This window comes from Hydra vulgaris, chromosome 08 (genome assembly GCF_038396675.1).
Source record: "Hydra vulgaris chromosome 08, alternate assembly HydraT2T_AEP".
NCBI classification, from domain to species: domain Eukaryota; kingdom Metazoa; phylum Cnidaria; class Hydrozoa; order Anthoathecata; family Hydridae; genus Hydra; species Hydra vulgaris.
Window position 1 is genome coordinate 63962725 of NC_088927.1, and position 12151 is coordinate 63974875.

The 12151-nt window shown below is 28.1% G+C and overlaps 1 long non-coding RNA gene across 1 annotated transcript; it reads right to left on the reverse strand.

The window, feature by feature from the left end:
• Positions 1-1425: 1425 nt before the first annotated feature.
• On the reverse strand, positions 1426-3419 carry LOC136084059 (uncharacterized). The gene is made up of 6 exons (XR_010640296.1): positions 3267-3419; positions 3068-3178; positions 2535-2629; positions 2245-2410; positions 1952-2124; positions 1426-1873 (listed from the first exon to the last, which is right to left on the reverse strand). It is a non-coding gene; the product is annotated as an uncharacterized LOC136084059 (long non-coding RNA).
• Positions 3420-12151: the final 8732 nt, after the last annotated feature.

Sequence of the window (12151 nt, forward strand, 5' to 3'; positions counted from 1 at the left end):
AATAACTTATAGGATTTTCCTTGATAGACTTAATTAGCAAAAGTAATAAAACACAAGAAGAAAACCTTCTTCTTAAGTGTCCTGACCTTATCTTTAATGATAAGTTAGTTAGAAAACAAGCCAGCATAAGATTCTAAGGAATTTTTGTGGATAAGAATTTATCCTGGCTTCCTCAAAAAAGGTATATTCAATTTAAGATCACCAATATAATTGGTATGATTTATCGAGTTCGTTCGTATATAAATAAACAAAGTCTCAAACTTATATATTTTGGATTAATTCAATGCCTCATCAGTTATGCAAATATATCATGGGCTAGTACCCAACCATCAAAACTCTAAAAAAAAGCGCGAACATGCCAAACCTATAATGAATATTTTTGAAATAAATATCTATCAGCATTTAATTTTTATTTATCGATTCAACAATAATCTCTCTCCTGAAAACCTTAACAACAAGTTTGAAATAAATAGAAATGAAAACTATTATCTTAGAGCAAATATAAGTAACACAAATAAACTCCCTCAAAACGTTAATAAATATACTAAACACAGCATTGGATATCAAGGTCCAAATATATGGAATGTCTATCAAAAAGGATTTAAATGTATGGCTAAGTCATTAAGTTTATTTAAGTTTCAAATCAAAAAAGAAATTTTCAAAGTTTGAGATTCATTTGTGCTCGAGTAACTCTGAAGTTATTTGATTATGTTTTTTCAATTTTTTTATCTTTATTTAATTTGCTGATCAGCGCAGCAGTTTTATGTCCATTAGGGTTATTAATATAACCTCTATACTCTATTGAAAGTATATATAGGGACTCTATGTAAAAATTGCGATGACGTATGGTCATCTTCATCTTCTTTGAGCCCCTGTCTGTTTAATTTTTTATTTTATAAAGATTATTGTAATAAGAAAAGTTTATATTTTTATAATATATACAAAAAATGATGCTTCCCAGACGGCACATCTGGTTTTAATCTCGGATTTAAAACCCGTATAAACACGTGTTTGTTACGATCCAGGCGTAAACCAAAAACACGTGGATTTCACGGGAAGTTTAACTGGAGTTTTACACGTGTTTTCTAAGGTTTCAAACACGAGTATTTTTATGTTTTAAATTCGTGTTTTTGAGGTTTTAAACTCGTGTTTTATGAGGTTTTAAATTCGTGTTTTCTATAGTTTAAAACGGACTTACGGCATTTAATAAAGTTTCCAAACGGAAACTTTATTTAATGTCATAAGTTAGTTCAGGCATAAGTTTTCCAAATTTATGCCTGAACTAACAGCTGTTCAGCACGGTTTAATGATAAACCAAAAATACGTAGGTTTTGTTAGACACGTATAGCTTTAAACCGTTTAAACCTTTTTTTATATATACTACATTATATTTACGAAAATTTTGTTGTTTTATTTTTGTTTTTTAAGGTAAATTATTTTACAATAATACTACAAAGAAATAAAAAAACCAAATCATTAATAATAAGCTAATAAAAGACGTTTGGCACATGGTTACCATACATAATATTTAATTTCGATTGATCGCCTCTTACGTCATTATAAAATCTAAAATCGTATAACAATACGCTTTCGCATTTTTACAAACAATTGCAGTAGCATCAAATGTTCTTTTTAATTTTTCTTAAAAGTCGGGTCTCGAACTTTACTAATTCTTCAATTGAGGTAACCTGTTCAAATTTAATTTCATTCAAATCTTTATCTAAAAACTATTGCAGTAGCCCAAATTTCTTTTTATGTAATGGTGTGACAATCATTTTACGCTAAAACATGGCATCATCCATGGGAGAAGTTTCGTTTGTCTGATTTTTTGGTCGATCTGTATTGGTAATGGTTTTTGATGATTCGCCTTAATCTATTTAAAAAAAAAAAACAAGTTTTATAATAAATAACAAAATAAATGATTATCTTAGTCTATTGTTTTGTATTTTACCTAAATAAATGCACTATAAAAAATACTGTTTGAAAAAACCAGAGTAATGATTCGATGGAAGAGTAAAATTGATTTTTTCCTTATTAATCACGCTTGTTTGTGTCTGTACATTTAAACGGAATCAACCCTTCATTCTTCTTTTCAAATTGTTTTTTAGAGCCACCTACTTCAACCTAAATAAGAGACGCCCTTTAAGAATTTATGAAACCCATTAAGAAACATGAATCATCAAATATACTATTGTACTTTTTAAATATTATAAACTTTTAAATTAAATGCAAATAAGTTATTACTTTGGAAAGACCCAGAAGCCCGAGTATTCACAAGTATTTTCATTAGCATTTGTACCAGGATGTAAATCCTCTCTTAATTGATTTTTGCTTATAAATATAGAAATCTTTAAAGGTTGATTCGAAACCATCTCATTTAGGTTTTGTTGCTTGTTAAAGTGCAAATATCCTGTTTTAAGATAAATTAGACTAATATACACTCAAATATAGGTAATAAATATAAATATAAGTTATACATAATATTTAAAAAAACCAAATGCACACATGCCCCCTGTTCATTAATAGTCACCTACCTTAATCAACATTAATATTATTATCTTCATTAAGTTTCTGAAGTCTTCTTTAAATATATTGTCTTCATCTAGATTATGTGATAACGGTAAAACTCCTAAAAGATAAAATTTGCAAAAACAAAATTTACCAGAAATATTAGTGTCATTTTAAATTTTTTGAAGTTAAAGATAAATAACTAGAGTTTTAATACAAGTATTTTCATTAACAGTTGTACCACCATTAATATTTTTTCTCATTATCTTTTTCGTTGAACATGTGAAAAACTTAGTAGCTGACTTTTAGTAGAATTAGTAAGATTATTTTAGTAGATTATAAGTAAGTAGAAGACTTATAGTAGAATCTTTTCAATTTATGTTTTGTTGCTTATTAAAACCCACATATTCTGGTTTAAAAATGTTATATATATATATATATATATATATATATATATATATATATATATATATATATATAAACACAAACAAAAAAAAAAAAGTTTAATATGTGCTAATGCATATCACTAGCCATAGTCTGCTTGATAATAGACCCTTACCTTTATCAGCAAAAAAAATATCATTTCTGCAATCAGATAGACTATGCAAGAAACTTTCTTGCTGGCTTCGGCTCATGCCATATTTTTTATACTGCTGACTCTTTTTTGTACCTTCTCAAACAATTAAAAATCAATTTAACATTTACACAATAATTTTCAAATATAAACAATTGATTTACAGATAAGTAAAGTTACTTACGGACAGTATTTTGCAACAAAGTATTACTAGATTTTGCATTCAGGAAATAAATTTCCAGCTAAAACTGATCGATATTTTTTCATATATTCTTTCTACTATGCTGAACTTGTTCTTTTCATTTTTGTTAAATAATTATCATTAATAGGATATCCTATAGCATTTAGTACACACACCTTTATATAGGAACAACACTAGTATTTTTCAAATATATATAAATAATAACAATACTAATAGTAATAACAATAATACTATTAACACAAAAAATGTATTTTATATATATATATATATATATATATATATATATATATATATTTATCGCAGAAATACACACACATATACAGATACAAATACACACAAATATACATACGCCGAAATACACACACATATGTGTGTATATGAGTACATATTACTTATACATAACATATACATTTACTTATAAGTGTATGTATGTATGTATGTATGTATATATGTATATATATATATATATATATATATATATATATATATATATATATATATATATATATATACATATATATATTTATACATACATACATAATATATAGACTTATACATACACACATATATACATATGAATACATAAATAAACACATACATATTTTATATATGTATTATACATACATATATAAAATATACATTGTATAAATTATATAGATACACAAGTGTGTATGTATATAGATACACGTGTGCATATATATATATATATACACATATTTATACACACGTGTATATTTAAATATGTGTGTGTGTTTGTGTGTGTATATATATATATATATATATATATATATATATATATATATATATATATATATATATATATATATATATATATATATATATATATATATATGTGTGTGTGTGTGTGTGTGTGTGTGTGTGTGTGTGTGTGTGTGTGTATACATGCTAATACTTAACAAAAACTGAATTTATTTAACATATAAATATTCTCGACAAATGTTTTCCTGAAAGTTCTTGTTTCACAATCTAAAACCTTCCGAATAATAAAAATGCAATAAATTTGAAAAATCGCGTGCTTTTAGTAATGGTTTTACATTCGTTGCGAAAACTTCTGATAATTTAATACTCCATTTTTGTAACTGAAAAACCATCACTAAAAACTTAATATCCAAACTGGTTTTTTGGTAAAATATAGTAGTTAATTTCACGGAATCAAAACCCTATTCTTGACACGTGTTATTCTTAGTGTTTTCGGGAGTTTTATACACGCAACAGAAACCACGCGTAACTTTTAAACGAGTTGTGCCGTCTGGGCTAGTAGTATATTGCAAAAGTTTGTTAAAACAAAACAATTTATTGACAATTCATATTAATGCTCTCAGCAAAACAACATCAAATTGAAATAATTGCCAATCCAGTTTGACTTTTTTTTGTCATTTTTTTTTCATTTGCCATTGTTGATCATATTGATCACAGATGATTGTTGATCACAGATGATTGTTGATCACAGATGATTGTTGATCACAGATGATTTTTAATTATCTTTAGTCTTCTTAAACTTTTATCATCTTAAGCAGAAAATTGAAAAATATACAAATTAGAGAGACCTGATGCTATCGGTTTCTTAATTATATAATTGAAAACCGTATCTATAATGAGAGTAGGGAAGAGTGGGAGAATTGGCGAATAGCTAAGTGGGAATGCGATCATATTTATTACTTATCATTTAGATTATTCATTCACAAACCTTCGAAAGCAATTTTTATAAATGTTATTATAAAATAAAAATTAGGGCAAAAATAAAACCATTTGTGTTTGGAATTTCTCTACGTACGTGGAATAATTCCGAACATACCTGAATTGTTAAAATTTTAAAAAATTTGTAACATAAATGTTACAAACAAAACCCCGCAACATGCTTTCACCAATTGTGCACTTCTTGCGCAACCAGGACTTGTATATAACACATAATCAAGTGTTCTGTGGGCAGATCCTGATACTTTTCTTCTCAAATTAAACAACAAATTTCCTGTATCACCTCGGGCTTTCTTTTTTTCTTTTCATGATGGTAAATTATCTCTAATTGATTAAAGTTCTTATTTCTCTTTTACTTTAACTAGCAGTATTTTTTTCTTCTTGTTTCTTCCTATCTTTCTTTTGTTCTAAAATATTTCTCATTGGCGAACTAGTAATAATAGTGGAGATTTTCTTTCTTAAACATTCTCAGTTTATCATTCTCAGTTTATTTTTATTATATAAGGTAAAGAGATAATATTTGAACAACTTTTCTGTTAAAACTAAATGTGAAAATAGTTAAAAACATTAATGTTTTGGTTGCCTGACTTCCATGTGTTGAAACTTTAGACATTCGAAATTACCCCGCTAAGATCATTTGTTATTTCCCCACGAAAACAAACAATTGAGGTTACATTAACATACCTAAAATATAATACGTGTTAAAAACTTCTTCATTATGATACTATGCAACAAAAACAACAACAGCAGAAGTGGTTTTATATCCATAGTAGCTACAACAGGAATGTTGTCAAGAAAAAAGTTGCATTATATTGTCATAAAAGTTAGAATCAATTTATCATGAACAACTATCGCAGGTTGATTACACTATTGCACGTCTGAAATTAAGCTTGATACCCTCTCTCAGCAGATAAAAAGAAATTATCAAATACTTTTTTCTATTGTGCCGTTTTGACCATGTTCAGAGTTGCCACGCGTTCGCCATTAACCTACTCTCCCCTAATTTAAAATCAATTCAAAATCATAGTTACATTGGAAACGCATTAACTTTATTAATGACGCCAATGCAATATATAATAAATTCTTTGATGAGTTTTCGGTATTCAGTCCAAACTTTCCACATGATGAAAAAATAATAAAACCAAAAACCTTGAATTGTCCATTGATTACAAAAGGGACTTAAAAAATTGTCAAATAATAAACAGAAATTATTAATAAAAAAACAGTAATTTGTTAAAAAAAAAAAATCAGTTCCTAATCAACAAAAGTACCTTCATAGGGGGCTACTTGGACCCAAGTTTGATACATGTTTGATGTTTGTGGTTCACTCTCATATTTATGTTAATGTAAAAAATTTTGTTGTTGCTAATTCATGGACTTATGTATTAGTAATGATGATTGTAGAGGAAAAAATATTTGGGTGGACTTAGGTCCCCCCCTTTTTTGGGGGGTTAAGGTTAGGTTCAAGTAGCCCCTGTTGCAGAGTTATTTAAACCTATAGTATAAAAAAAATGTTTTTTCAGTTTTTATTGAATGTCACAAAAATACTATACAAAAAAAAAAAAAATTTAAACGAATTAATACTACAAATAATGTTAAAGTACAAAAGATCTGGTATACTGTTGTCAATCATACTTAGTACTAGGAGTACTTGTGCAATAATTTTCCAGCTCTGCACTTTTAAAAAGACATGTGCTGTTAATAAAATAATTTAATGAATTAATAATAAAAATAATGTTTAAGTATAATAAGATCTGGTATACTGTTGTTGTAGTATTTTTAGTACTAGGAGTACTTATACATTTGTTGTCAAGCTCTGCAATTTTAAAAAGACCTCTGTTGTTAAATGGTACCGGGACATTGATATTCTTTTTTATTTTATCGATACTGTAAAAAAGAATGTCTATTTTTTTTGGCAACTTCGAGTGATTTTTTGAGATTCCATTGTAGAAACTATGACACCGAAAGGTTCTTCCATGCTAACGCTTGCAATGCGACCAGGATAAAACTTTTTATTATACTCTACTAGCACATACTCATCAACATTGAGTTTTAACTTTTCTGTGTTGTCCAGATCTGAAGTTTTGCTTATGTTGTCATTGGCAGATAAATTCTCATCGCTACAATTTGTACTGCTACTTTTAATAGCATCTTCTGCAACTAAGTTGGCTGGTTCATTTTCACTATCTGAACTATCATCATTTTATTCTGCAGTTAGATTATGAGCAATTCTTTTATTTCTACCTCTTCAAGTAGCACCGGTAGTTCCTTTAGTTGTTATTGGCGCATCTATTTTAATGACATGCTCTGATCTTATACTTTTTCCTACTGGAACATTCAACTTTTTTCTCACACGCTTTGTAGTTGGAATATCAGCACTTCTTGATCTTCTCAAAAAGTCAAGAAATGGTTGATTGACATTCTCATTTAATCTCCTTGGGAAAACAATTATTTGTGGAAAAGTTTTTTCCACAAATAATTGTTTTCCCCAGGAGATCAAACACTTCCTGTTGGTTGTGAGGATATATCCCTGTCTTTCTGAAACCAGACATTATATTTTCTGCACAATTTGTTTAAATTGATTTATGAAGGCGACTTTATAAAGAAGGAAACGTGTCTTTATTAAGCGTGGTTGCACAATTTCCAGGACCCGTTATCCATTTTAATAATATTTATCTCCACGACATCTTCATTGGCCTGAAAAAGGCCACATCCAGCGGTTGGGTAAGATGCGTTGAAATCGGTGGTAACTCAATAAAGCAAACATCAATATCTTCATAAAGTTTTAAAATATTGACGTTAATGTGAATACTTAGATTATCGCTAATGACAACTTTTCGCCAAGATTGCCTTTTTAGCCTTGGTAGTAGCAAACTAACAAACCAATCTTCAAATGAGTTATTCTTGAACCACCCATCTTAGGAACGATTATACCTTGTACCAGATGGGCCACCTTCTATCCATATGATCCAAAGTGACTCGACCATGGAGACCACATAAGAAGCCAGCAATTCTCCGGGTGCATTACCGCTGTACATAAGCAAAATTACTGATTTGGAACTATCGATCATTCTTTCAGGGTATTTTACTCCTTTTTTCGGGAAAAAATATTTTCCCCAGGGTCATTTGTTAATATTGGTCTCGTCAAAATTCCAAATGTTTTCTGCTGGTACATTTTCTTTTTCATTATCTAGATTATTAAAGTATTCTGTGACTGTTTGAATAACTGTGATAGCTTATGATGTCTTCTAATAAAGGCCTTTACCCATTTGACACCTGGGAGATTTTCATTGAAACATTGAACATTACTCCCAATTAGTAACCAGACTAGTCTATGGATAGACTTACAACACAGACATAGACAATTCTGTATGTTGTAATGGACACAACAAATGTTTAATTTTTTGTCCTTGTTGTGTCTATCAAATTTTTGATGGTGTCCTAAGATTGCTCAGTTAAAAAATAATTTTCACTTCATAAGTCTACAAAGCGTAATTTTTTGTCTATTTGGTGTCTATGATTTTGTCTAAATTTACTTGATTTCATAAAACCAGAAATCTTTCATTACCGTATTATTTGAAGATTGTTATGTAGTAAATTTATAATATTAAAAAAATATTGAAATGACATCAAAACTCCAAATGACGATCATTGCCCATGATTAATTATTGTTTAAAACTTGCGTACATATTCATCAATAAAATGAAAGTAAAAAACATTTTTCTTTTTCACTATTGTTTTATTCACAAACCTAAATAAATTTTAACACCTATTGGAATCTTCTACTTACTAATCCACATTTTATAAAGGACAACTCCTTGATCACATACTTTTAAAATAATTTTATTGAAGGTGATAATGATTTTAGTGACTAAGGAAAATTTTTTAAATGATAAACTTACCTTCAACTTTTTTGAAGTAATCTTAAACTGGAGAGGGCATTTTAAAAATAAATTTTCACGCACATTCACTGAGAATTGAAAAACAACTGAACTGAGTAACTAATGAACTTCATTTGAGCACAAAATAGTCCATTTTGAGGTTTTTAAATAGACATTAACTTTTTAATCAACAGCACACGCTGGACAAAAAATTAAAAAATGAACTTCTGTTAGAAAAGTTGTATTTTTAATTTTGTGCTCGTTTTCAGTTTTTGAAACGATGCTGCAGTGAAAATTTAATTACTCGTTATAAGTCCAAATTATATATTAAATAGATCTTCTATACCTCATTAAAAAATCGAGATTGTTCATTTAGTGTCCGTTTTTAAAATGATTGTCTAGAAAGACAAACATTTTTTATAGATAATTCATTTTTGATAGTTGTAATTAAAATTGTTGCAATTAGTGCTTTGTCGAAGTCTATTTTTGTCCTTTTATAATAAGTCCATTAGAGATTGTCTGGTTGCTACTCCCAATCGATCTAGATCAAATGAGGTCACTGGGTGCCAAAAGTTGAAACTTTATTAAGTGATTACAAAATGACTGTTTTTCTTTAGGCGTGAAGACAACTGGATGCCTTGCATGTTTCTTTGTGATAGTAAGGCGTTTTCTTCGAAGAGCTCTCTTAATGCTGGAATGGATGATTCTAAATTGTTCTTCAGCAAATTGTTAACTCACAGCTCCACGTTCAATATTAATACAGGCTTGCTCTAAGTTTTAATCGGTATAGTCTTTATAAGCTCTAGATCCCAATTTTCTTTTATACCTGCGAACCAATCTAGTAAAACCAGTTATGATAGCACGAAGTATACGCAAATAAGTGTATAACAATAGATTTAACCAACCATCAGCATTATTTAGGTATACTTTTTATAACCTAGTAAATAATAAAAACATGGTTAAAACAACAGATATACCAACTCCTTTTAAATATATTATTACACTTTGGGGTTTAATGTTAATGGAAAACAAACTTAATCATTTTCAAACATAAGCTGCCACAATGACATTTGGGTTCAATTAACCCAAATTTTGAACTTCAAACATAAATACGACTTTTTTATCAAAATAATAAAAATAAAAGACAATTATAATTGCTAAATTTGTAGCAACTGATACTTCTTTTAAGAAATGTTGTCAGATTTTTTGATTATGTCTGGACATGCAAAAGTTTTACACTGAATTTTTACCATCATTGTAGTTTCCTTTAAAGAATTATTTTTTTGATCAAATCTTGCAAAAAAATTTAATCTTTTTTTTTTTTAATGTTACTTGATTTGAGTAAGTGTATAATTAACGTATTTACTTCATACCAAACAATTCTATAAAAAAATAAACAAATGAATAATTATTTTATTTTTTGGGCTCAAGTAACCCCGGGTAACTCAAATAGCCCCGCATGACAGTATAAAAATTATGAACAACTATTTTATGAACGTATTTTAAAAATATTTTTTGAAATCCTCTTAAGCTGTTCGAAAAAATTTGTAGAAAAAAAAAATATTTAATGGTTGACTTTCCATTAGGAATGACATCAGTTTGTCAAGTCTCCAATAATCTTATATCTGTAGTTTTGAAACTTCTGTTAGCAACTCTTTACTATGTACTTCTCTTCGATATGCACAGAGTGAGGCATCAGAATCAACTAGTATTTGCTTTCGATGTAAAGCAACACAATTTTGAGACCTAGCGTGAACTGTCTATAAATAGCTATCTATTACTGTCCAAGGAAATAGGGATCATTAGGGTGTGTGGTTGTGGGCAATAGACCAAGGAATATCTGGTTTAGTTTTGTTTTTTTAGCAATTCGGATGTAGAAGTTGCTTGAGCGGTCAGTCGTTAACAAATTTCTTTTCTCCCTTTTACCAACCTTTAACATAGTAAAATCTCAGATAGGACATAGTAATTATATAAATTTGAAGACAGAAAATTTCAAAATTATTTATTACAGGATATAATATGTAAATAATTAAAATTTTACAAAATTGGACGCATCTAAGCAAAATACAATTATTTAAATTATTTTTAAGAGTTTACTTGCAATATTTGTTTGTGCCCTACTGAAGGTTAATTTTTTTCAACCAGTTATTGTCTTTTTTATTTTCCACCAATACACGACGTTTTCATTTCCAACTAATTTTTTTTTAACAATTTAAATGGTTTTTATATTCAGCTGCGATCAGATAACTTAAATTTCAACGAGTTAAAAGTGATTTTCCTTTCAACTGACTAGTCTTTATTTTACACATTTAAAATTTTTTTTTCTCCACAGGCACAATGGAGTGCAAATACATTGACTAATATGTTAAATAGATCGACTGTGCGTTTTGGCTTTTTTATTTAAAAGAAAACTTTCATTACAGTGAAGCAATTTGCCGCATAATTCAGACTTTTATTACAGCGTAATAAGACTTAAATAAATCAGACCAATTTTTTTAACGCACTTTCTAATGAAAGGATATATTTTTACAACTTATGATTCTTTTAAATAAAAGAAAAAAAAAAAAGAAAACATCTTCCCATTTTTTTTGGGATATCTTTTGCAAAAAAATTAGCGGATTTAAAAATATGACTAGGATTATCAGTATATACGGAACAAACCAATGCTTATTTTTTGCTATCGCTCGTTTTTTCTATGAAATATGACGTTTAGGTTTAAATTAAATATTATTAAATAGCTTTTTGAAATCTTTAATTGGTCAGCACAGATTAAAAACCAATAAAATAAATGTTTTAGCATGATATAAAAGCAAATCGCACAGGATTGTAGCAAGCCACATGCATCAAAGACAATAAAAGCTTTAGGGTTCACAAGTACTAAAGCTTTCTTTTTTTAAACTATTAACTACATTATTTTAAAATAAGTTTTCAATTTTGTTTGCATAAGAATGACTAAAAAGAAGTTTGAAACTGCTGATGCCTTATTTTAAGTAGTTTCTATGTATTTTAGAGTGGAATTAATAATATCTAATCAAAAGGTGGAAATCTTTGATTTATAATAGAATCAGACTTCTTTTTAGCTTTTAAAAATGACTTTGGTTATAAAAAGTATAACAAGTAATTACTAAATTGATAATACTTATTATCAAAAAATTTTTGACACTTTTAAAAAAACTTTTTAAACACTGCTCCACGACTGCTATTTAAAGTGTTGGCCAAAAACAAATGAGTCGCCCCGTAAAAAGTTAAAAATTTAGTATTTATTTTGGC